The sequence below is a fragment of the Brienomyrus brachyistius genome, chromosome 2 (genome assembly GCF_023856365.1).
Source record: "Brienomyrus brachyistius isolate T26 chromosome 2, BBRACH_0.4, whole genome shotgun sequence".
Taxonomy (NCBI): Eukaryota; Metazoa; Chordata; class Actinopteri; order Osteoglossiformes; family Mormyridae; genus Brienomyrus; species Brienomyrus brachyistius.
In genome coordinates, this window is record NC_064534.1 from 38,126,166 (window position 1) to 38,151,086 (window position 24,921).

The 24,921-nt window shown below is 46.4% G+C and overlaps 16 non-coding genes and 3 pseudogenes across 16 annotated transcripts; all 19 read left to right on the top strand.

Moving 5' to 3' along the window:
* Positions 1-245: 245 nt before the first annotated feature.
* Positions 246-364, top strand: LOC125731385 (5S ribosomal RNA; annotated as a pseudogene).
* Positions 365-1,445: 1,081 nt separating this feature from the next.
* On the top strand, positions 1,446-1,564 carry LOC125735758 (5S ribosomal RNA). Its single transcript, XR_007395048.1, has one exon. It is a non-coding gene; the product is annotated as a 5S ribosomal RNA (ribosomal RNA).
* Positions 1,565-2,643: 1,079 nt separating this feature from the next.
* LOC125737163 (5S ribosomal RNA) lies at positions 2,644-2,762 on the top strand. Its single transcript, XR_007396429.1, has one exon. It is a non-coding gene; the product is annotated as a 5S ribosomal RNA (ribosomal RNA).
* Positions 2,763-3,841: 1,079 nt separating this feature from the next.
* Positions 3,842-3,960, top strand: LOC125737164 (5S ribosomal RNA). Its single transcript, XR_007396430.1, has one exon. It is a non-coding gene; the product is annotated as a 5S ribosomal RNA (ribosomal RNA).
* Positions 3,961-5,040: 1,080 nt separating this feature from the next.
* Positions 5,041-5,159, top strand: LOC125732469 (5S ribosomal RNA). Its single transcript, XR_007391849.1, has one exon. It is a non-coding gene; the product is annotated as a 5S ribosomal RNA (ribosomal RNA).
* A 1,078-nt stretch (positions 5,160-6,237) lies between these two features.
* Positions 6,238-6,356, top strand: LOC125733437 (5S ribosomal RNA). The gene has a single exon (XR_007392783.1). It is a non-coding gene; the product is annotated as a 5S ribosomal RNA (ribosomal RNA).
* A 1,080-nt stretch (positions 6,357-7,436) lies between these two features.
* On the top strand, positions 7,437-7,555 carry LOC125732976 (5S ribosomal RNA). The gene has a single exon (XR_007392336.1). It is a non-coding gene; the product is annotated as a 5S ribosomal RNA (ribosomal RNA).
* A 1,078-nt stretch (positions 7,556-8,633) lies between these two features.
* On the top strand, positions 8,634-8,752 carry LOC125732470 (5S ribosomal RNA). Its single transcript, XR_007391850.1, has one exon. It is a non-coding gene; the product is annotated as a 5S ribosomal RNA (ribosomal RNA).
* A 1,077-nt stretch (positions 8,753-9,829) lies between these two features.
* Positions 9,830-9,948, top strand: LOC125733952 (5S ribosomal RNA). Its single transcript, XR_007393283.1, has one exon. It is a non-coding gene; the product is annotated as a 5S ribosomal RNA (ribosomal RNA).
* Positions 9,949-11,027: 1,079 nt separating this feature from the next.
* LOC125732472 (5S ribosomal RNA) lies at positions 11,028-11,146 on the top strand. Its single transcript, XR_007391852.1, has one exon. It is a non-coding gene; the product is annotated as a 5S ribosomal RNA (ribosomal RNA).
* A 1,077-nt stretch (positions 11,147-12,223) lies between these two features.
* LOC125732887 (5S ribosomal RNA) lies at positions 12,224-12,342 on the top strand. Its single transcript, XR_007392251.1, has one exon. It is a non-coding gene; the product is annotated as a 5S ribosomal RNA (ribosomal RNA).
* A 1,078-nt stretch (positions 12,343-13,420) lies between these two features.
* Positions 13,421-13,539, top strand: LOC125732131 (5S ribosomal RNA; annotated as a pseudogene).
* A 1,080-nt stretch (positions 13,540-14,619) lies between these two features.
* On the top strand, positions 14,620-14,738 carry LOC125731957 (5S ribosomal RNA; annotated as a pseudogene).
* Positions 14,739-15,815: 1,077 nt separating this feature from the next.
* On the top strand, positions 15,816-15,934 carry LOC125733953 (5S ribosomal RNA). The gene has a single exon (XR_007393284.1). It is a non-coding gene; the product is annotated as a 5S ribosomal RNA (ribosomal RNA).
* Positions 15,935-17,011: 1,077 nt separating this feature from the next.
* On the top strand, positions 17,012-17,130 carry LOC125734271 (5S ribosomal RNA). The gene has a single exon (XR_007393590.1). It is a non-coding gene; the product is annotated as a 5S ribosomal RNA (ribosomal RNA).
* A 1,079-nt stretch (positions 17,131-18,209) lies between these two features.
* LOC125735681 (5S ribosomal RNA) lies at positions 18,210-18,328 on the top strand. Its single transcript, XR_007394974.1, has one exon. It is a non-coding gene; the product is annotated as a 5S ribosomal RNA (ribosomal RNA).
* Positions 18,329-19,407: 1,079 nt separating this feature from the next.
* LOC125734382 (5S ribosomal RNA) lies at positions 19,408-19,526 on the top strand. The gene has a single exon (XR_007393696.1). It is a non-coding gene; the product is annotated as a 5S ribosomal RNA (ribosomal RNA).
* A 1,082-nt stretch (positions 19,527-20,608) lies between these two features.
* Positions 20,609-20,727, top strand: LOC125736958 (5S ribosomal RNA). Its single transcript, XR_007396225.1, has one exon. It is a non-coding gene; the product is annotated as a 5S ribosomal RNA (ribosomal RNA).
* Positions 20,728-21,812: 1,085 nt separating this feature from the next.
* On the top strand, positions 21,813-21,931 carry LOC125733025 (5S ribosomal RNA). Its single transcript, XR_007392383.1, has one exon. It is a non-coding gene; the product is annotated as a 5S ribosomal RNA (ribosomal RNA).
* Positions 21,932-24,921: the final 2,990 nt, after the last annotated feature.

Consider the following 24,921-nt stretch of genomic DNA (forward strand, 5'->3'; position numbering starts at 1 on the left):
GGTAGTGAAAAGGAGTTAAAGAGAAGGAAGTGTGCGGATGCGGAAAGAATGGAATAATTGTGGTAGGCTGCCGGCTGAGTAGTTTGGTGAATGTTTGGTGTGGTTCCGGCACTTCCGATTGGATGGTGGGGCTGCAGTGTGAGTCAGATAAAAAAAAAAAAAAAAACAGGAGTAGGATCCAATGGGACTAACTGGCATGTATAGAGGCGTGTAATGCAAAAGGGCTGTTTTTGGTAGTTTTTCGCGCTCACGGCCATACCACCCTGAACACGCCCGATCTCATCTGATCTTGGAAGTTAAGCAGGGTAGGGTCTGGTTAGTACTTGGATGGGAGACCTACTGGGATTACCCTGTGCTGTAAGCTTTTCTCACTTTTACTTTATACAGGGGGCGCTCCACTTCTCGATTAATTTAAATCTATCACTCCCCTTCCATTTTACTATTTTATATATATATATTTTTTTTTCTCTCATTCATAAAGGCAGCTTTTACACACCGTTTTACTCTAAATACTGCCTGGTAATTCTAGGTGCTGTAAACTCTTCGTGCCTTTATTCCACCAGGGCGCGATCTTCTCACAAACTTGAAGACTGTCACTCCCCATTCACGTTTTACAACTTATTGTTAATGATAAAGAGACAGCTTTTTACACACAGTTTTAAACAAAGTACTGATATTATTCCTCTTCAACTGACCGCTTTGTTTTCTATGCAAAAACCACTTCGCCACAGAAGACTCGATATTATTGGCATAGCAAGTTCTGCTCTTCTCCTTTCAAAACTTGCTAAAAGCTGTATTTAAAAGAACAGATTGGCCGGGGTAATTCACACCCTTCAATGCCAGCTTAATGTTTAGGTTAGTGGGAATCACAGAGGAATTAGGGATGGAAACTTCTTTGCTGGTGGTAGAAGCGGTCTGGTGAATTTTTAGAGAGAAGAGGCCGTCGATGTTTGAATGTAGAAAATAGTTCTGGCTGCAGCCTGCAGTATGGACTTGTTGGTGTGTGTAGCTCCCAGTGTTCTGACAGCGCGACGTTTTGGGGAAGCATGTGATTCAGCAGCTACCAGTGGGCTTCGTGCGGCGGAGATTTTGTGGCTGTTAGCGGAGTTGATAATAGAGGGTCGTTAAGAGAAGCCTGCATGCGGTAGGCAAAGGAGTAATGTTTGCTGGCGGGGGACGTGCGGCGATTAACCTGTGCGGTAGTGAAAAGGAGTTAAAGAGAAGGAAGTGTGCGGATGCGGAAAGAATGGAATAATTGTGGTAGGCTGCCGGCTGAGTAGTTTGGTGAATGTTTGGTGTGGGTCCGGCGTTGCCGATTGGATGGTGGGGCTGCAGTGTGAGTCAGATAAAAAAAAAAAAAAAAAACCAGGAGTAGGATCCAATGGGACCAACTGGCATGTATAGAGGCGTGTAATGCAAAAGGGCTGTTTTTGGTAGCGTCTCTCGCTTATGGCCATACCACCCTGAACACGCCCGATCTCGTCTGATCTCGGAAGCTAAGCAAGGTAGGGTCTGGTTAGTACTTGGATGGGAGACCACCTGGGAATACCAGGTGCTGTACGCTTTTCTCACTTTTACTTTATACAGGGGGCGCTCCACTTCACGATTAATTTAAATCTATCACTCCCCTTCCATTTTACTATTTTATATATATATTTTTATTTTCTCTCTTTCATAAAGGCAGCTTTTACACACCGTTTTACTCTAAATACTGCCTGGTAATTCTAGGTGCTGTAAGCTCTTCGTGCCTTTATTCCACCAGGGCGCGATCTTCTCACAAACTTGAAGACTGTCACTGCCCATTCACGTTTTACAACTTATTGTTAATGATAAAGAGACAGCTTTTTACACACAGTTTTAAACAAAGTACTGATATTATTCCTCTTCAACTGACCGCTTTGTTTTCTATGCAAAAACCACTTCGCCACAGAAGACTCGATATTATTGGCATAGCAAGTTCTGCTCTTCTCCTTTCAAAACTTGCTAAAAGCTGTATTTAAAAGAACAGATTGGCCGGGGTAATTCACACCCTTCAATGCCAGCTTAATGTTTAGGTTAGTGGGAATCACAGAGGAATTAGGGATGGAAACTTCTTTGCTGGTGGTAGAAGCGGTCTGGTGAATTTTTAGAGAGAAGAGGCCGTCGATGTTTGAATGTAGAAAATTGTTCTGGCTGCAGCCTGCAGTATGGACTTGTTGGTGTGTGTAGCTCCCAGTGTTCTGACAGCGTGACGTTTTGGGGAAGCATGTGATTCAGCAGCTACCAGTGGGCTTCGTGCGGCGGAGATTTTGTGGCTGTTAGCGGAGTTGATAATAGAGGGTCGTTAAGAGAAGCCTGCATGCGGTAGGCAAAGGAGTAATGTTTGCTGGCGGGGGACGTGCGGCGATTAACCTGTGCGGTAGTGAAAAGGAGTTAAAGAGAAGGAAGTGTGCGGATGCGGAAAGAATGGAATAATTGTGGTAGGCTGCCGGCTGAGTAGTTTGGTGAATGTTTGGTGTGGGTCCGGCGTTGCCGATTGGATGGTGGGGCTGCAGTGTGAGTCAGATAAAAAAAAAAAAAAAAACCAGGAGTAGGATCCAATGGGACCAACTGGCATGTATAGAGGCGTGTAATGCAAAAGGGCTGTTTTTGATAGCGTCTCTCGCTTATGGCCATACCACCCTGAACACGCAAGATCTCGTCTGAACTCGGAAGCTAAGCAAGGTAGGGTCTGGTTAGTACTTGGATGGGAGACCACCTGGGAATACCAGGTGCTGTAAGCTTTTCTCACTTTTACTTTATACAGGGGGCGCTCCACTTCACGATTAATTTAAATCTATCACTCCCCTTCCATTTTACTATTTTATATATATATTTTTATTTTCTCTCTTTCATAAAGGCAGCTTTTACACACCGTTTTACTCTAAATACTGCCTGGTAATTCTAGGTGCTGTAAGCTCTTCGTGCCTTTATTCCACCAGGGCGCGATCTTCTCACAAACTTGAAGACTGTCACTCCCCATTCACGTTTTACAACTTATTGTTAATGATAAAGAGACAGCTTTTTACACACAGTTTTAAACAAAGTACTGATATTATTCCTCTTCAACTGACCGCTTTGTTTTCTATGCAAAAACCACTTCGCCACAGAAGACTCGATATTATTGGCATAGCAAGTTCTGCTCTTCTCCTTTCAAAACTTGCTAAAAGCTGTATTTAAAAGAACAGATTGGCCAGGGTAATTCACACCCTTCAATGCCAGCTTAATGTTTAGGTTAGTGGGAATCACAGAGGAATTAGGGATGGAAACTTCTTTGCTGGTGGTAGAAGCGGTCTGGTGAATTTTTAGAGAGAAGAGGCCGTCGATGTTTGAATGTAGAAAATTGTTCTGGCTGCAGCCTGCAGTATGGACTTGTTGGTGTGTGTAGCTCCCAGTGTTCTGACAGCGCGACGTTTTGGGGAAGCATGTGATTCAGCAGCTACCAGTGGGCTTCGTGCGGCGGAGATTTTGTGGCTGTTAGCGGAGTTGATAATAGAGGGTCGTTAAGAGAAGCCTGCATGCGGTAGGCAAAGGAGTAATGTTTGCTGGCGGGGGACGTGCGGCGATTAACCTGTGCGGTAGTGAAAAGGAGTTAAAGAGAAGGAAGTGTGCGGATGCGGAAAGAATGGAATAATTGTGGTAGGCTGCCGGCTGAGTAGTTTGGTGAATGTTTGGTGTGGGTCCGGCGTTGCCGATTGGATGGTGGGGCTGCAGTGTGAGTCAGATAAAAAAAAAAAAAAAAACCAGGAGTAGGATCCAATGGGACCAACTGGCATGTATAGAGGCGTGTAATGCAAAAGGGCTGTTTTTGGTAGCGTCTCTCGCTTATGGCCATACCACCCTGAACACGCAAGATCTCGTCTGAACTCGGAAGCTAAGCAAGGTAGGGTCTGGTTAGTACTTGGATGGGAGACCACCTGGGAATACCAGGTGCTGTAAGCTTTTCTCACTTTTACTTTATACAGGGGGCGCTCCACTTCACGATTAATTTAAATCTATCACTCCCCTTCCATTTTACTATTTTATATATATATTTTTATTTTCTCTCTTTCATAAAGGCAGATTTTACACACCGTTTTACTCTAAATACTGCCTGGTAATTCTAGGTGCTGTAAGCTCTTCGTGCCTTTATTCCACCAGGGCGCGATCTTCTCACAAACTTGAAGACTGTCACTCCCCATTCACGTTTTACAACTTATTGTTAATGATAAAGAGACAGCTTTTTACACACAGTTTTAAACAAAGTACTGATATTATTCCTCTTCAACTGACCGCTTTGTTTTCTATGCAAAAACCACTTCGCCACAGAAGACTCGATATTATTGGCATAGCAAGTTCTGCTCTTCTCCTTTCAAAACTTGCTAAAAGCTGTATTTAAAAGAACAGATTGGCCGGGGTAATTCACACCCTTCAATGCCAGCTTAATGTTTAGGTTAGTGGGAATCACAGAGGAATTAGGGATGGAAACTTCTTTGCTGGTGGTAGAAGCGGTCTGGTGAATTTTTAGAGAGAAGAGGCCGTCGATGTTTGAATGTAGAAAATTGTTCTGGCTGCAGCCTGCAGTATGGACTTGTTGGTGTGTGTAGCTCCCAGTGTTCTGACAGCGTGACGTTTTGGGGAAGCATGTGATTCAGCAGCTACCAGTGGGCTTCGTGCGGCGGAGATTTTGTGGCTGTTAGCGGAGTTGATAATAGAGGGTCGTTAAGAGAAGCCTGCATGCGGTAGGCAAAGGAGTAATGTTTGCTGGCGGGGGACGTGCGGCGATTAACCTGTGCGGTAGTGAAAAGGAGTTAAAGAGAAGGAAGTGTGCGGATGCGGAAAGAATGGAATAATTGTGGTAGGCTGCCGGCTGAGTAGTTTGGTGAATGTTTGGTGTGGGTCCGGCGTTGCCGATTGGATGGTGGGGCTGCAGTGTGTGTCAGATAAAAAAAAAAAAAAAAAACCAGGAGTAGGATCCAATGGGACCAACTGGCATGTATAGAGGCGTGTAATGCAAAAGGGCTGTTTTTGGTCGCGTCTCTCGCTTATGGCCATACCACCCTGAACACGCCCGATCTCGTCTGATCTCGGAAGCTAAGCAGGGTAGGGTCTGGTTAGTACTTGGATGGGAGACCACCTGGGAATACCAGGTGCTGTAAGCTTTTCTCACTTTTACTTTATACAGGGGGCGCTCCACTTCACGATTAATTTAAATCTATCACTCCCCTTCCATTTTACTATTTTATATATATATTTTTATTTTCTCTCTTTCATAAAGGCAGCTTTTACACACCGTTTTACTCTAAATACTGCCTGGTAATTCTAGGTGCTGTAAGCTCTTCGTGCCTTTATTCCACCAGGGCGCGATCTTCTCACAAACTTGAAGACTGTCACTCCCCATTCACGTTTTACAACTTATTGTTAATGATAAAGAGACAGCTTTTTACACAAAGTTTTAAACAAAGTACTGATATTATTCCTCTTCAACTGACCGCTTTGTTTTCTATGCAAAAACCACTTCGCCACAGAAGACTCGATATTATTGGCATAGCAAGTTCTGCTCTTCTCCTTTCAAAACTTGCTAAAAGCTGTATTTAAAAGAACAGATTGGCCGGGGTAATTCACACCCTTCAATGCCAGCTTAATGTTTAGGTTAGTGGGAATCACAGAGGAATTAGGGATGGAAACTTCTTTGCTGGTGGTAGAAGCGGTCTGGTGAATTTTTAGAGAGAAGAGGCCGTCGATGTTTGAATGTAGAAAATTGTTCTGGCTGCAGCCTGCAGTATGGACTTGTTGGTGTGTGTAGCTCCCAGTGTTCTGACAGCGTGACGTTTTGGGGAAGCATGTGATTCAGCAGCTACCAGTGGGCTTCGTGCGGCGGAGATTTTGTGGCTGTTAGCGGAGTTGATAATAGAGGGTCGTTAAGAGAAGCCTGCATGCGGTAGGCAAAGGAGTAATGTTTGCTGGCGGGGGACGTGCGGCGATTAACCTGTGCGGTAGTGAAAAGGAGTTAAAGAGAAGGAAGTGTGCGGATGCGGAAAGAATGGAATAATTGTGGTAGGCTGCCGGCTGAGTAGTTTGGTGAATGTTTGGTGTGGGTCCGGCGTTGCCGATTGGATGGTGGGGCTGCAGTGTGAGTCAGATAAAAAAAAAAAAAAAACCAGGAGTAGGATCCAATGGGACCAACTGGCATGTATAGAGGCGTGTAATGCAAAAGGGCTGTTTTTGGTCGCGTCTCTCGCTTATGGCCATACCACCCTGAACACGCCCGATCTCTTCTGATCTCGGAAGCTAAGCAGGGTAGGGTCTGGTTAGTACTTGGATGGGAGACCACCTGGGAATACCAGGTGCTGTAAGCTTTTCTCACTTTTACTTTATACAGGGGGCGCTCCACTTCACGATTAATTTAAATCTATCACTCCCCTTACATTTTACTATTTTATATATATCTATATATTTTTCTCTCATTCATAAAGGCAGCTTTTACACACCGTTTTACTCTAAATACTTCCTGGTAATTCTAGGTGCTGTAAGCTGTTCGTGCCTTTATTCCACCAGGGCGCGATCTTCTCACAAACTTGAAGACTGTCACTCCCCATTCACGTTTTACAACTTATTGTTAATGATAAAGAGACAGCTTTTTACACACAGTTTTAAACAAAGTACTGATATTATTCCTCTTCAACTGACCGCTTTGTTTTCTATGCAAAAACCACTTCGCCACAGAAGACTCGATATTATTGGCATAGCAAGTTCTGCTCTTCTCCTTTCAAAACTTGCTAAAAGCTGTATTTAAAAGAAAAGATTGGCCGGGGTAATTCACACCCTTCAATGCCAGCTTAATGTTTAGGTTAGTGGGAATCACAGAGGAATTAGGGATGGAAACTTCTTTGCTGGTGGTAGAAGCGGTCTGGTGAATTTTTAGAGAGAAGAGGCCGTCGATGTTTGAATGTAGAAAATTGTTCTGGCTGCAGCCTGCAGTATGGACTTGTTGGTGTGTGTAGCTCCCAGTGTTCTGACAGCGCGACGTTTTGGGGAAGCATGTGATTCAGCAGCTACCAGTGGGCTTCGTGCGGCGGAGATTTTGTGGCTGTTAGCGGAGTTGATAACAGAGGGTCGTTAAGAGAAGCCTGCATGCAGTAGGCAAAGGAGTAATGTTTGCCGGCGGGGGACGTGCGGCGATTAACCTGTGCGGTAGTGAAAAGGAGTTAAAAAGAAGGAAGTGTGCGGATGCGGAAAGAATGGAATAATTGTGGTAGGCTGCCGGCTGAGTAGTTTGGTGAATGTTTGGTGTGGGTCCGGCGCTGCCGATTGGATGGTGGGGCTGCAGTGTGAGTCAGATAAAAAAAAAAAAAAAAACCAGGAGTAGGATCCAATGGGACCAACTGGCATGTATAGAGGCGTGTAATGCAAAAGGGCTGTTTTTGGTAGCATCTCTCGCTTACGGCCATACCACCCTGAACACGCCCGATCTCGTCTGATCTCGGAAGCCAAGCAGGGTAGGGTCTGGTTAGTACTTGGATGGGAGACCACCTGGGAATACCAGGTGCTGTAAGCTTTTCTCACTTTTACTTTATACAGGGGGCGCTCCACTTCACGATTAATTTAAATCTATCACTCCCCTTCCATTTTACTATTTTATTTATATATTTTTATTTTCTCTCTTTCATAAAGGCAGCTTTTACACACCGTTTTACTCTAAATACTGCCTGGTAATTCTAGGTGCTGTAAGCTCTTCGTGCCTTTATTCCACCAGGGCGCGATCTTCTCACAAACTTGAAGACTGTCACTCCCCATTCACGTTTTACAACTTATTGTTAATGATAAAGAGACAGCTTTTTACACACAGTTTTAAACAAAGTACTGATATTATTCCTCTTCAACTGACCGCTTTGTTTTCTATGCAAAAACCACTTCGCCACTGAAGACTCGATATTATTGGCATAGCAAGTTCTGCTCTTCTCCTTTCAAAACTTGCTAAAAGCTGTATTTAAAAGAACAGATTGGCCGGGGTAATTCACACCCTTCAATGCCAGCTTAATGTTTAGGTTAGTGGGAATCACAGAGGAATTAGGGATGGAAACTTCTTTGCTGGTGGTAGAAGCGGTCTGGTGAATTTTTAGAGAGAAGAGGCCGTCGATGTTTGAATGTAGAAAATTGTTCTGGCTGCAGCCTGCAGTATGGACTTGTTGGTGTGTGTAGCTCCCAGTGTTCTGACAGCGTGACGTTTTGGGGAAGCATGTGATTCAGCAGCTACCAGTGGGCTTCGTGCGGTGGAGATTTTGTGGCTGTTAGCGGAGTTGATAATAGAGGGTCGTTAAGAGAAGCCTGCATGCGGTAGGCAAAGGAGTAATGTTTGCTGGCGGGGGACGTGCGGCGATTAACCTGTGCGGTAGTGAAAAGGAGTTAAAGAGAAGGAAGTGTGCGGATGCGGAAAGAATGGAATAATTGTGGTAGGCTGCCGGCTGAGTAGTTTGGTGAATGTTTGGTGTGGGTCCGGCGTTGCCGATTGGATGGTGGGGCTGCAGTGTGAGTCAGATAAAAAAAAAAAAAAAACCAGGAGTAGGATCCAATGGGACCAACTGGCATGTATAGAGGCGTGTAATGCAAAATGGCTGTTTTTGGTCGCGTCTATCGCTTATGGCCATACCACCCTGAACACGCCCGATCTCGTCTGATCTCGGAAGCTAAGCAGGGTAGGGTCTGGTTAGTACTTGGATGGGAGACCACCTGGGAATACCAGGTGCTGTAAGCTTTTCTCACTTTTACTTTATACAGGGGGCGCTCCACTTCACGATTAATTTAAATCTATCACTCCCCTTCCATTTTACTATTTTATATATATATTTTTATTTTCTCTCTTTCATAAAGGCAGCTTTTACACACCGTTTTACTCTAAATACTGCCTGGTAATTCTAGGTGCTGTAAGCTCTTCGTCCCTTTATTCCACCAGGGCGCGATCTTCTCACAAACTTGAAGACTGTCACTCCCCATTCACGTTTTACAACTTATTTGTAATGATAAAGAGACAGCTTTTTACACACAGTTTTAAACAAAGTACTGATATTATTCCTCTTCAACTGACCGCTTTGTTTTCTATGCAAAAACCACCTCGCCACAGAAGACTCGATATTATTGGCATAGCAAGTTCTGCTCTTCTCCTTTCAAAACTTGCTAAAAGCTGTATTTAAAAGAACAGATTGGCCGGGGTAATTCACACCCTTCAATGCCAGCTTAATGTTTAGGTTAGTGGGAATCACAGAGGAATTAGGGATGGAAACTTCTTTGCTGGTGGTAGAAGCGGTCTGGTGAATTTTTAGAGAGAAGAGGCCGTCGATGTTTGAATGTAGAAAATTGTTCTGGCTGCAGCCTGCAGTATGGACTTGTTGGTGTGTGTAGCTCCCAGTGTTCTAACAGCGCGACGTTTTGGGGAAGCATGTGATTCAGCAGCTACCAGTGGGCTTCGTGCGGCGGAGATTTTGTGGCTGTTAGCGGAGTTGATAACAGAGGGTCGTTAAGAGAAGCCTGCATGCAGTAGGCAAAGGAGTAATGTTTGCCGGCGGGGGACGTGCGGCGATTAACCTGTGCGGTAGTGAAAAGGAGTTAAAAAGAAGGAAGTGTGCGGATGCGGAAAGAATGGAATAATTGTGGTAGGCTGCCGGCTGAGTAGTTTGGTGAATGTTTGGTGTGGGTCCGGCGCTGCCGATTGGATGGTGGGGCTGCAGTGTGAGTCAGAAAAAAAAAAAAAAAGAACATTAGTAGGATCCAATGGGACCAACTGTCATGTATAGAGGCGTGTAATGCAAAAGGGCTCTTTTTGGTAGCATTTCTCGCTTACGGCCATACCACCCTGAACACGCCTGATCTCGTCTGATCTCGGAAGCCAAGCAGGGTAGGGTCTGGTTAGTACTTGGATGGGAGACCTCCTGGGAATACCAGGTGCTGTAAGCTTTTCTCACTTTTACTTTATACAGGGGGCGCTCCACTTCACGATTAATTTAAATCTATCACTCCCCTTCCATTTTACTATTTTATATATATATTTTTATTTTCTCTCTTTCATAAAGGCAGCTTTTACACACCGTTTTACTCTAAATACTGCCTGGTAATTCTAGGTGCTGTAAGCTCTTCGTGCCTTTATTCCACCAGGGCGCGATCTTCTCACAAACTTGAAGACTGTCACTCCCCATTCACGTTTTACAACTTATTGTTAATGATAAAGAGACAGCTTTTTACACACAGTTTTAAACAAAGTACTGATATTATTCCTCTTCAACTGACCGCTTTGTTTTCTATGCAAAAACCACTTCGCCACAGAAGACTCGATATTATTGGCATAGCAAGTTCTGCTCTTCTCCTTTCAAAACTTGCTAAAAGCTGTATTTAAAAGAACAGATTGGCCGGGGTAATTCACACCCTTCAATGCCAGCTTAATGTTTAGGTTAGTGGGAATCACAGAGGAATTAGGGATGGAAACTTCGTTGCTGGTGGTAGAAGCGGTCTGGTGAATTTTTAGAGAGAAGAGGCCGTCGATGTTTGAATGTAGAAAATTGTTCTGGCTGCAGCCTGCAGTATGGACTTGTTGGTGTGTGTAGCTCCCAGTGTTCTGACAGCGCGACGTTTTGGGGAAGCATGTGATTCAGCAGCTACCAGTGGGCTTCGTGCGGCGGAGATTTTGTGGCTGTTAGCGGAGTTGATAACAGAGGGTCGTTAAGAGAAGCCTGCATGCAGTAGGCAAAGGAGTAATGTTTGCCGGCGGGGGACGTGCGGCGATTAACCTGTGCGGTAGTGAAGAGGAGTTAAAAAGAAGGAAGTGTGCAGATGCGGAAAGAATGGAATAATTGTGGTAGGCTGCCGGCTGAGTAGTTTGGTGAATGTTTGGTGTGGGTCCGGCGCTGCCGATTGGATGGTGGGGCTGCAGTGTGAGTCAGATAAAAAAAAAAAAAAAAAACAGGAGTAGGATCCAATGGGACCAACTGGCATGTATAGAGGCGTGTAATGCAAAAGGGCTGTTTTTGGTCGCGTCTCTCGCTTATGGCCATACCACCCTGAACACGCCCGATCTCGTCTGATCTCGGAAGCTAAGCAGGGTAGGGTCTGGTTAGTACTTGGATGGGAGACCACCTGGGAATACCAGGTGCTGTAAGCTTTTCTCACTTTTACTTTATACAGGAGGCGCTCCACTTCACGATTAATTTAAATCTATCACTCCCCTTCCATTTTACTATTTTATATATATATTTTTATTTTCTCTCTTTCATAAAGGCAGCTTTTACACACCGTTTTACTCTAAATACTGCCTGGTAATTCTAGGTGCTGTAAGCTGTCCGTGCCTTTATTCCACCAGGGCGCGATCTTCTCACAAACTTGAAGACTGTCACTCCCCATTCACGTTTTACAACTTATTGTTAATGATAAAGAGACAGCTTTTTACACACAGTTTTAAACAAAGTACTGATATTATTCCTCTTCAACTGACCGCTTTGTTTTCTATGCAAAAACCACTTCGCCACAGAAGACTCGATATTATTGGCATAGCAAGTTCTGCTCTTCTCCTTTCAAAACTTGCTAAAAGCTGTATTTAAAAGAACAGATTGGCCGGGGTAATTCACACCCTTCAATGCCAGCTTAATGTTTAGGTTAGTGGGAATCACAGAGGAATTAGGGATGGAAACTTCTTTGCTGGTGGTAGAAGCGGTCTGGTGAATTTTTAGAGAGAAGAGGCCGTCGATGTTTGAATGTAGAAAATTGTTCTGGCTGCAGCCTGCAGTATGGACTTGTTGGTGTGTGTAGCTCCCAGTGTTCTGACAGCGCGACGTTTTGGGGAAGCATGTGATTCAGCAGCTACCAGTGGGCTTCGTGCGGCGGAGATTTTGTGGCTGTTAGCGGAGTTGATAACAGAGGGTCGTTAAGAGAAGCCTGCATGCAGTAGGCAAAGGAGTAATGTTTGCCGGCGGGGGACGTGCGGCGATTAACCTGTGCGGTAGTGAAAAGGAGTTAAAAAGAAGGAAGTGTGCGGATGCGGAAAGAATGGAATAATTGTGGTAGGCTGCCGGCTGAGTAGTTTGGTGACTGTTTGGTGTGGGTCCGGCGCTGCCGATTGGATGGTGGGGCTGCAGTGTGAGTCAGAAAAAAAAAAAAAAAGAACATTAGTAGGATCCAATGGGACCAACTGGCATGTATAGAGGCGTGTAATGCAAAAGGGCTCTTTTTGATAGCATTTCTCGCTTACGGCCATACCACCCTGAACACGCCCGATCTCGTCTGATCTCGGAAGCCAAGCAGGGTAGGGTCTGGTTAGTACTTGGATGGGAGACCTCCTGGGAATACCAGGTGCTGTAAGCTTTTCTCACTTTTACTTTATACAGGGGGCGCTCCACTTCACGATTAATTTAAATCTATCACTCCCCTTCCATTTTACTATTTTATATATGTATTTTTATTTTCTCTCTTTCATAAAGGCAGCTTTTACACACCGTTTTACTCTAAATACTGCCTGGTAATTCTAGGTGCTGTAAGCTCTTCGTGCCTTTATTCCACCAGGGCGCGATCTTCTCACAAACTTGAAGACTGTCACTCCCCATTCACGTTTTACAACTTATTGTTAATGATAAAGAGACAGCTTTTTACACACAGTTTTAAACAAAGTACTGATATTATTCCTCTTCAACTGACCGCTTTGTTTTCTATGCAAAAACCACTTCGCCACAGAAGACTCGATATTATTGGCATAGCAAGTTCTGCTCTTCTCCTTTCAAAACTTGCTAAAAGCTGTATTTAAAAGAACAGATTGGCCGGGGTAATTCACACCCTTCAATGCCAGCTTAATGTTTAGGTTAGTGGGAATCACAGAGGAATTAGGGATGGAAACTTCGTTGCTGGTGGTAGAAGCGGTCTGGTGAATTTTTAGAGAGAAGAGGCCGTCGATGTTTGAATGTAGAAAATTGTTCTGGCTGCAGCCTGCAGTATGGACTTGTTGGTGTGTGTAGCTCCCAGTGTTCTGACAGCGCGACGTTTTGGGGAAGCATGTGATTCAGCAGCTACCAGTGGGCTTCGTGCGGCGGAGATTTTGTGGCTGTTAGCGGAGTTGATAACAGAGGGTCGTTAAGAGAAGCCTGCATGCAGTAGGCAAAGGAGTAATGTTTGCCGGCGGGGGACGTGCGGCGATTAACCTGTGCGGTAGTGAAAAGGAGTTAAAAAGAAGGAAGTGTGCGGATGCGGAAAGAATGGAATAATTGTGGTAGGCTGCTGGCTGAGTAGTTTGGTGAATGTTTGGTGTGGTTCCGGCACTTCCGATTGGATGGTGGGGCTGCAGTGTGAGTCAGATAAAAAAAAAAAAAAAAACAGGAGTAGGATCCAATGGGACTAACTGGCTTGTATAGAGGCGTGTAATGCAAAAGGGCTGTTTTTGGTAGTTTTTCGCGCTCACGGCCATACCACCCTGAACACGCCCGATCTCGTCCGATCTCAGAAGCCAAGCAGGATAGAGTCTGGTTAGTACTTGGATGGGAGACCTACTGGGATTACCCTGTGCTGTAAGCTTTTCTCACTTTTACTTTATACAGGGGGCGCTCCACTTCTCGATTAATTTAAATCTATCACTCCCCTTCCATTTTACTATTTTATATATATATATTTTTTTTTTCTCTCATTCATAAAGGCAGCTTTTACACACCGTTTTACTCTAAATACTTCCTGGTAATTCTAGGTGCTGTAAGCTGTTCGTGCCTTTATTCCACCAGGGCGCGATCTTCTCACAAACTTGAAGACTGTCACTCCCCATTCACGTTTTACAACTTATTGTTAATGATAAAGAGACAGCTTTTTACACACAGTTTTAAACAAAGTACTGATATTATTCCTCTTCAACTGACCGCTTTGTTTTCTATGCAAAAACCACTTCGCCACAGAAGACTCGATATTATTGGCATAGCAAGTTCTGCTCTTCTCCTTTCAAAACTTGCTAAAAGCTGTATTTAAAAGAACAGATTGGCCGGGGTAATTCACACCCTTCAATGCCAGCTTAATGTTTAGGTTAGTGGGAATCACAGAGGAATTAGGGATGGAAACTTCTTTGCTGGTGGTAGAAGCTCTCTGGTGAATTTTTAGAGAGAAGAGGCCGTCGATGTTTGAATGTAGAAAATTGTTCTGGCTGCAGCCTGCAGTATGGACTTGTTGGTGTGTGTAGCTCCCAGTGTTCTGACAGCGTGACGTTTTGGGGAAGCATGTGATTCAGCAGCTACCAGTGGGCTTCGTGCGGCGGAGATTTTGTGGCTGTTAGCGGAGTTGATAATAGAGGGTCGTTAAGAGAAGCCTGCATGCGGTAGGCAAAGGAGTAATGTTTGCTGGCGGGGGACGTGCGGCGATTAACCTGTGCGGTAGTGAAAAGGAGTTAAAGAGAAGGAAGTGTGCGGATGCGGAAAGAATGGAATAATTGTGGTAGGCTGCCGGCTGAGTAGTTTGGTGAATGTTTGGTGTGGTTCCGGCACTTCCGATTGGATGGTGGGGCTGCAGTGTGAGTCAGATAAAAAAAAAAAAAAAAACAGGAGTAGGATCCAATGGGACTAACTGGCATGTATAGAGGCGTGTAATGCAAAAGGGCTGTTTTTGGTAGTTTTTCGCGCTCACGGCCATACCACCCTGAACACGCCCGATCTCGTCCGATCTCAGAAGCCAAGCAGAATAGAGTCTGGTTAGTACTTGGATGGGAGACCTACTGGGAATACCAGGTGCTGTAAGCTTTTCTCACTTTTACTTTATACAGGGGGCGCTCCACTTCACGATTAATTTAAATCTATCACTCCCCTTCCATTTTACTATTTTATATATATATTTTTATTTTCTCTCTTTCATAAAGGCAGCTTTTACACACCGTTTTACTCTAAATACTGCCTGGTAATTCTAGGTGCTGTAAGCTCTTCGTGCCTTTATTCCACCAGGGCGCGATCTTCTCACAAACTTGAAGACTGTCACTCCCCATTCACGTTTTACAACTTATTTGTAATGATAAAGAGACAGCTTTTTACACACAGTTTTAAACAAAGTACTGATATTATTCCTCTTCAACTGACCGCTTTGTTTTCTATGCAAAAACCACCTCGCCACAGAAGACTCGATATTATTGGCATAGCAAGTTCTGCTCTTCTCCTTTCAAAACTTGCTAAAAGCTGTATTTAAAAGAACAGATTGGCCGGGGTAATTCACACCCTTCAATGCCAGCTTAATGTTTAGGTTAGTGGGAATCACAGAGGAATTAGGGATGGAAACTTCTTTGCTGGTGGTAGAAGCGGTCTGGTGAATTTTTAGAGAGAAGAGGCCGTCGATGTTTGAATGTAGAAAATTGTTCTGGCTGCAGCCTGCAGTATGGACTTGTTGGTGTGTGTAGCTCCCAGTGTTCTAACAGCGCGACGTTTTGGGGAAGCATGTGATTCAGCAGCTACCAGTGGGCTTCGTGCGGCGGAGATTTTGTGGCTGTTAGCGGAGTTGATAACAGAGGGTCGTTAAGAGAAGCCTGCATGCAGTAGGCAAAGGAGTAATGTTTGCCGGCGGGGGACGTGCGGCGATTAACCTGTGCGGTAGTGAAAAGGAGTTAAAAAGAAGGAAGTGTGCGGATGCGGAAAGAATGGAATAATTGTGGTAGGCTGCCGGCTGAGTAGTTTGGTGAATGTTTGGTGTGGGTCCGGCGCTGCCGATTGGATGGTGGGGCTGCAGTGTGAGTCAGAAAAAAAAAAAAAAAGAACATTAGTAGGATCCAATGGGACCAACTGTCATGTATAGAGGCGTGTAATGCAAAAGGGCTCTTTTTGGTAGCATTTCTCGCTTACGGCCATACCACCCTGAACACGCCTGATCTCGTCTGATCTCGGAAGCCAAGCAGGGTAGGGTCTGGTTAGTACTTGGATGGGAGACCTCCTGGGAATACCAGGTGCTGTAAGCTTTTCTCACTTTTACTTTATACAGGGGGCGCTCCACTTCACGATTAATTTAAATCTATCACTCCCCTTCCATTTTACTATTTTATATATATATTTTTATTTTCTCTCTTTCATAAAGGCAGCTTTTACACACCGTTTTACTCTAAATACTGCCTGGTAATTCTAGGTGCTGTAAGCTGTCCGTGCCTTTATTCCACCAGGGCGCGATCTTCTCACAAACTTGAAGACTGTCACTCCCCATTCACGTTTTACAACTTATTGTTAATGATAAAGAGACAGCTTTTTACACACAGTTTTAAACAAAGTACTGATATTATTCCTCTTCAACTGACCGCTTTGTTTTCTATGCAAAAACCACTTCGCCACAGAAGACTCGATATTATTGGCATAGCAAGTTCTGCTCTTCTCCTTTCAAAACTTGCTAAAAGCTGTATTTAAAAGAACAGATTGGCCGGGGTAATTCACACCCTTCAATGCCAGCTTAATGTTTAGGTTAGTGGGAATCACAGAGGAATTAGGGATGGAAACTTCTTTGCTGGTGGTAGAAGCGGTCTGGTGAATTTTTAGAGAGAAGAGGCCGTCGATGTTTGAATGTAGAAAATTGTTCTGGCTGCAGCCTGCAGTATGGACTTGTTGGTGTGTGTAGCTCCCAGTGTTCTGACAGCGCGACGTTTTGGGGAAGCATGTGATTCAGCAGCTACCAGTGGGCTTCGTGCGGCGGAGATTTTGTGGCTGTTAGCGGAGTTGATAACAGAGGGTCGTTAAGAGAAGCCTGCATGCAGTAGGCAAAGGAGTAATGTTTGCCGGCGGGGGACGTGCGGCGATTAACCTGTGCGGTAGTGAAAAGGAGTTAAAAAGAAGGAAGTGTGCGGATGCGGAAAGAATGGAATAATTGTGGTAGGCTGCCGGCTGAGTAGTTTGGTGACTGTTTGGTGTGGGTCCGGCGCTGCCGATTGGATGGTGGGGCTGCAGTGTGAGTCAGAAAAAAAAAAAAAAAGAACATTAGTAGGATCCAATGGGACCAACTGGCATGTATAGAGGCGTGTAATGCAAAAGGGCTCTTTTTGATAGCATTTCTCGCTTACGGCCATACCACCCTGAACACGCCCGATCTCGTCTGATCTTGGAAGCCAAGCAGGGTAGGGTCTGGTTAGTACTTGGATGGGAGACCTCCTGGGAATACCAGGTGCTGTAAGCTTTTCTCACTTTTACTTTATACAGGGGGCGCTCCACTTCACGATTAATTTAAATCTATCACTCCCCTTCCATTTTACTATTTTATATATGTATTTTTATTTTCTCTCTTTCATAAAGGCAGCTTTTACACACCGTTTTACTCTAAATACTGCCTGGTAATTCTAGGTGCTGTAAGCTCTTCGTGCCTTTATTCCACCAGGGCGCGATCTTCTCACAAACTTGAAGACTGTCACTCCCCATTCACGTTTTACAACTTATTGTTAATGATAAAGAGACAGCTTTTTACACACAGTTTTAAACAAAGTACTGATATTATTCCTCTTCAACTGACCGCTTTGTTTTCTATGCAAAAACCACTTCGCCACAGAAGACTCGATATTATTGGCATAGCAAGTTCTGCTCTTCTCCTTTCAAAACTTGCTAAAAGCTGTATTTAAAAGAACAGATTGGCCGGGGTAATTCACACCCTTCAATGCCAGCTTAATGTTTAGGTTAGTGGGAATCACAGAGGAATTAGGGATGGAAACTTCGTTGCTGGTGGTAGAAGCGGTCTGGTGAATTTTTAGAGAGAAGAGGCCGTCGATGTTTGAATGTAGAAAATTGTTCTGGCTGCAGCCTGCAGTATGGACTTGTTGGTGTGTGTAGCTCCCAGTGTTCTGACAGCGCGACGTTTTGGGGAAGCATGTGATTCAGCAGCTACCAGTGGGCTTCGTGCGGCGGAGATTTTGTGGCTGTTAGCGGAGTTGATAACAGAGGGTCGTTAAGAGAAGCCTGCATGCAGTAGGCAAAGGAGTAATGTTTGCCGGCGGGGGACGTGCGGCGATTAACCTGTGCGGTAGTGAAAAGGAGTTAAAAAGAAGGAAGTGTGCGGATGCGGAAAGAATGGAATAATTGTGGTAGGCTGCTGGCTGAGTAGTTTGGTGAATGTTTGGTGTGGGTCCGGCGCTGCCGATTGGATGGTGGGGCTGCAGTGTGAGTCAGATAAAAAAAAAAAAAAAGAATATTAGTAGGATCCAATGGGACCAACTGGCATGTATAGAGGCGTGTAATGCAAAAGGGCTGTTTTTGGTAGCATCTCTCGCTTACGGCCATACCACCCTGAACACGCCCGATCTCGTCTGATCTCGGAAGCCAAGCAGGGTAGGGTCTGGTTTGTACTTGGATGGGAGACCTCCTGGAAATACCAGGTGCTGTAAGCTTTTCTCACTTTTACTTTATACAGGGGGCGCTCCACTTCACGATTAATTTAAATCTATCACTCCCCTTCCATTTTACTATTTTATATATATATATATATTTTTCTCTCATTCATAAAGGCAGCTTTTACACACCGTTTTACTCTAAATACTTCCTGGTAATTCTAGGTGCTGTAAGCTGTTCGTGCCTTTATTCCACCAGGGCGCGATCTTCTCACAAACTTGAAGACTGTCACTCCCCATTCACGTTTTACAACTTATTGTTAATGATAAAGAGACAGCTTTTTACACACAGTTTTAAAGAAAGTACTGATATTATTCCTCTTCAACTGACCGCTTTGTTTTCTATGCAAAAACCACTTCGCCACAGAAGACTCGATATTATTGGCATAGCAAGTTCTGCTCTTCTCCTTTCAAAACTTGCTAAAAGCTGTATTTAAAAGAACAGATTGGCCGGGGTAATTCACACCCTTCAATGCCAGCTTAATGTTTAGGTTAGTGGGAATCACAGAGGAATTAGGGATGGAAACTTCTTTGCTGGTGGTAGAAGCGGTCTGGTGAATTTTTAGAGAGAAGAGGCCGTCGATGTTTGAATGTAGAAAATAGTTCTGGCTGCAGCCTGCAGTATGGACTTGTTGGTGTGTGTAGCTCCCAGTGTTCTGACAGCGCAACGTTTTGGGGAAGCATGTGATTCAGCAGCTACCAGTGGGCTTGGTGCGGCGGAGATTTTGTGGCTGTTAGCGGAGTTGATAACAGAGGGTCGTTAAGAGAAGCCTGCATGCAGTAGGCAAAGGAGTAATGTTTGCCGGCGGGGGACGTGCGGCGATTAACCTGTGCGGTAGTGAAAAGGAGTTAAAAAGAAGGAAGTGTGCGGATGCGGAAAGAATGGAATAATTGTGGTAGGCTGCCGGCTGAGTAGTTTGGTGAATGTTTGGTGTGGGTCCGGCGCTGCCGATTGGATGGTGGTGCTGCAGTGTGAGTCAGATAAAAAAAAAAAAAAAACCAGGAGTATGATCCAATGGGACTAACTGGCATGTATAGACGCGTGTAATGCAAAAGGGCTGTTTTTGGTCATGTCTCTCGCTTATGGCCATACCACCCTGAACACGCCCGATCTCATCCGATCTCGGAAGCCAAGCAGGGTAGGGTCTGGTTAGTACTTGGATGGGAGACCTCCTGGGAATACCAGGTGCTCTAAGCTTTTCTCACTTTTACTTTATACAGGGGGCGCTCCACTTCACGATTAATTTAAATCTATCACTCCCCTTCCATTTTACTATTTTATATATATATATATATATTTTTCTCTCATTCATAAAGGCAGCTTTTACACACCATTTTACTTTAAATACTTCCTGGTAATTCTAGGTGCTGTAAGCTGTTCGTGCCTTTATTCCACCAGGGCGCGATCTTCTCACAAACTTGAAGACTGTCACTCCCCATTCACGTTTTACAACTTATTGTTAATGATAAAGAGACAGCTTTTTACACACAGTTTTAAACAAAGTACTGATATTATTCCTCTTCAACTGACCGCTTTGTTTTCTATGCAAAAACCACTTCGCCACAGAAGACTCGATATTATTGGCATAGCAAGTTCTGCTCTTCTCCTTTCAAAACTTGCTAAAAGCTGTATTTAAAAGAACAGATTGGCCGGGGTAATTCACACCCTTCAATGCCAGCTTAATGTTTAGGTTAGTGGGAATCACAGAGGAATTAGGGATGGAAACTTCGTTGCTGGTGGTAGAAGCGGTCTGGTGAATTTTTAGAGAGAAGAGGCCGTCGATGTTTGAATGTAGAAAATTGTTCTGGCTGCAGCCTGCAGTATGGACTTGTTGGTGTGTGTAGCTCCCAGTGTTCTGACAGCGCGACGTTTTGGGGAAGCATGTGATTCAGCAGCTACCAGTGGGCTTCGTGCGGCGGAGATTTTGTGGCTGTTAGCGGAGTTGATAACAGAGGGTCGTTAAGAGAAGCCTGCATGCAGTAGGCAAAGGAGTAATGTTTGCCGGCGGGGGACGTGCGGCGATTAACCTGTGCGGTAGTGAAAAGGAGTTAAAAAGAAGGAAGTGTGCGGATGCGGAAAGAATGGAATAATTGTGGTAGGCTGCTGGCTGAGTAGTTTGGTGAATGTTTGGTGTGGGTCCGGCGCTGCCGATTGGATGGTGGGGCTGCAGTGTGAGTCAGATAAAAAAAAAAAAAAAGAATATTAGTAGGATCCAATGGGACCAACTGGCATGTATAGAGGCGTGTAATGCAAAAGGGCTGTTTTTGGTAGCATCTCTCGCTTACGGCCATACCACCCTGAACACGCCCGATCTCGTCTGATCTTGGAAGCCAAGCAGGGTAGGGTCTGGTTTGTACTTGGATGGGAGACCTCCTGGAAATACCAGGTGCTGTAAGCTTTTCTCACTTTTACTTTATACAGGGGGCGCTCCACTTCACGATTAATTTAAATCTATCACTCCCCTTCCATTTCACTATTTTATATATATATATATATATATTTTTTTTTCTCTCATTCATAAAGGCAGCTTTTAGAAACCGTTTTACTCTAAATACTTCCTGGTAATTCTAGGTGCTGTAAGCTGTTCGTGCCTTTATTCCACCAGGGCGCGATCTTCTCACAAACTTGAAGACTGTCACTCCCCATTCACGTTTTACAACTTATTGTTAATGATAAAGAGACAGCTTTTTACAAACAGTTTTAAACAAAGTACTGATATTATTCCTCTTCAACTGACCGCTTTGTTTTCTATGCAAAAACCACTTCGCCACAGAAGACTCGATATTATTGGCATAGCAAGTTCTGCTCTTCTCCTTTCAAAACTTGCTAAAAGCTGTATTTAAAAGAACAGATTGGCCGGGGTAATTCACACACTTCAATGCCAGCTTAATGTTTAGGTTAATGGGAATCACAGAGGAATTAGGGATGGAAACTTCTTTGCTGGTGGTAGAAGCGGTCTGGTGAATTTTTAGAGAGAAGAGGCCGTCGATGTTTGAATGTAGAAAATTGTTCTGGCTGCAGCCTGCAGTATGGACTTGTTGGTGTGTGTAGCTCCCAGTGTTCTGACAGCGCGATGTTTTGGGGAAGCATCTGATTCAGCAGCTACCAGTGGGCTTCGTGCGGCGGAGATTTTGTGGCTGTTAGCGGAGTTGATAACAGAGGGTCGTTAAGAGAAGCCTGCATGCAGTAGGCAAAGGAGTAATGTTTGCCGGCGGGGGACGTGCGGCGATTAACCTGTGCGGTAGTGAAAAGGAGTTAAAAAGAAGGAAGTGTGCGGATGCGGAAAGAATGGAATAATTGTGGTAGGCTGCCGGCTGAGTAGTTTGGTGAATGTTTGGTGTGGGTCCGGCGCTGCCGATTGGATGGTGGTGCTGCAGTGTGAGTCAGATAAAAAAAAAAAAAACCAGGAGTATGATCCAATGGGACTAACTGGCATGTATAGAGGCGTGTAATGCAAAAGGGCTGTTTTTGGTCACGTCTCTCGCTTATGGCCATACCACCCTGAACACGCCCGATCTCATCTGATCTCGGAAGCCAAGCAGGGTAGGGTCTGGTTAGTACTTGGATGGGAGACCTCCTGGGAATACCAGGTGCTGTAAGCTTTTCTCACTTTTACTTTATACAGGGGGCGCTCCACTTCACGATTAATTTAAATCTATCACTCCCCTTCCATTTTACTATTTTATATATATATATATTTTTCTCTCATTCATAAAGGCAGCTTTTACACACCATTTTACTTTAAATACTTCCTGGTAATTCTAGGTGCTGTAAGCTGTTCGTGCCTTTATTCCACCAGGGCGCGATCTTCTCACAAACTTGAAGACTGTCACTCCCCATTCACGTTTTACAACTTATTGTTAATGATAAAGAGACAGCTTTTTACACACAGTTTTAAACAAAGTACTGATATTATTCCTCTTCAACTGACCGCTTTGTTTTCTATGCAAAAACCACTTCGCCACAGAAGACTCGATATTATTGGAATAGCAAGTTCTGCTCTTCTCCTTTCAAAACTTGCTAAAAGCTGTATTTAAAAGAACAGATTGGCCGGGGTAATTCACACCCTTCAATGCCAGCTTAATGTTTAGGTTAGTGGGAATCACAGAGGAATTAGGGATGGAAACTTCTTTGCTGGTGGTAGAAGCGGTCTGGTGAATTTTTAGAGAGAAGAGGCCGTCGATGTTTGAATGTAGAAAATTGTTCTGGCTGCAGCCTGCAGTATGGACTTGTTGGTGTGTGTAGCTCCCAGTGTTCTGACAGCGCGATGTTTTGGGGAAGCATGTGATTCAGCAGCTACCAGTGGGCTTCGTGCGGCGGAGATTTTGTGGCTGTTAGCGGAGTTGATAAAAGAGGGTCGTTAATAGAAGCCTGCATGCAGTAGGCAAAGGAGTAATGTTTGCCGGCGGGGGACGTGCGGCGATTAACCTGTGCGGTAGTGAAAAGGAGTTAAAAAGAAGGAAGTGTGCGGATGCTGTCACGGGACGTGGTGCGCGAGCGCGGAGGAGAGCGGCGAAGGTGCGGAAGGAGGAAGCAGGCAGGCAGGATACGGGACGAACGGGGTTTAATTGGGAATACGAGGATCTCACGCACACAAACATCCATGAACATCAATGACAGACAAAGCAAACTGGGGAGACCAGGACTTAAATACACGGAACAAGGCAGCAGGAAACAAGACATGACTGGGCAGGATCAGGAAATCACACGTGGGTAATTAGGGGGCGTGGCACACACGAGGAGCGGACGAGCCGGCCATGACAGAACCCCCCCCCCAAAGGCGCGCTACACCGGGCGCGCCAAGGAAGGGGGCGACGGACGGGACAAGGCAGAACAGGACCTGGAAAACAAGAACAGAATTAACGCACGACGGGGAACAGGACCGAAGCACAAAACAAGGCAAGAGACAGAACATAGGACAGGAGCAGACAAAGGGCCGGGAAAGCGGAGAGACAGATCAGAAAGGGAGACACAGAGGGAACAGGCGGGACAAAAGGACTGGGAGTGAACGGAGGGAAGCCAGAGGGAGAAGGAGGAACACAAGGAGCGAAGGGACGAGGGACAAAGGCGGAAGGAGGAGAAAAGACAGGCGGGACAGAGACGGGAAAGAAGGGAGAGAAGGAGGGGGAAGGAAGGGGAGCCCGAGGGAGCCCCAGCGGGCGACGGGCGGCAGCCGGAGGGGCCGCAGGTGGCCGGGAGGCCGGAGCCGGAGGGGATCGAGAAGGGGCAGAGGAGACAGGGCGAGGGACCCGCGGAGGGGCCAGGGAGGGAGCAGGAGGGAGCACCAGGGAAGGGGACGAGGGAGCTGGAAGGGGCCAGGGCGATTGCACGGAGGAGGGGGGAGCCGCAGCAGGCGGCGATGTCCGGGGGAGGGCCGGAGGTAGGGGCCCCGCAGGCGACCGACCAGGACCCGGAGAGGGGAGCGAGGCAGGGCGACGAGGCACCGGAGAGGGACCCGCAGGCGACAGCCGACCCGGAGGGCCAGGACCCGCAGGCGCCAACCGAGCCCCAGCGCAGGCGAGGCAGGGCGAGCCAGGGGGCAGGGCGGGCGGGACCCCAGCCCTGCGTCTGTGTCCCCTCCCTTTACGGGACACAGACATGACCCCAGGTCGGGGTCGAGTTCGCCGGGGCGAGGGAGAAACTGTCACAGGGGGAGAAGGGACAGGAGCGCGGTCAGGAGCTGCAGATGGCTGCAGTGGGGGCGCCTGGACAGGAACAGGAGCGCGGTCCGGAACAGGAGCGCGGTCAGGAACAGGAGCTGGCTGCAGTGGGGGCGCCTGCCCGGGAGCTGCAGCAGGCGGCTGCAGAGGGGGCGCCTCTGCAGGAACTGGAGCGCGGTCAGGAACAGGAGGTGGCTGCAGTGGGGGCGCCGGCCCGGGAGCGGGGTCCGCCGGCAATGGCGGCTGCACGGGAGCGGGGTCCGCCGGCAATGGCGGCTGCACGGGAGCGGGGTCCGCCGGCAATGGCGGCTGCGCGGGAGCGCAAGCCGCAGGTGGAGGAAGCTGCGCAGATCTACCGGACAGCGGCGATGGCTGCTCCGGCTGCGCAGGTTGCAGAGGCTGGCGCTGCGCTGATAGCGCAGGCAGAACTGGCACGTCCTGGGAGGGGGAGACGGGCGCGGTCCTCTTCGGGACCCGGGGTATCGAGTCCCTTACGGCCCTAATACCTCCCCAATTAGCCAGGTATTCGGGCCGGTGATTATACCGGTACAGGGGCGGTAGTTCATCCGGAGCGAACGGCTCCAGCTCGGGATACGAGAAAGGAATGTCCTCCTCGTCGCTGCTGGAAGCCCCGACTCTCACCATGAAGTGGACTCCCCTATGGAACGGGTCAGGGACGGAGCCCTGGACGAGCCCCTCTCTCTCGTCCTCAGCGAAAGACCAGGAGTCGGCGAGGGAGCATGTGCCCAGTCGGATGGGCTCAGGCAGGGGCTTCCTTCTCCTCTGCTTCCTCCTTTTCTTCTGGTCCGTCATTCTGTCACGGGACGTGGTGCGCGAGCGCGGAGGAGAGCGGCGAAGGTGCGGAAGGAGGAAGCAGGCAGGCAGGATACAGGACGAACGGGGTTTAATTGGGAATACGAGGATCTCACGCA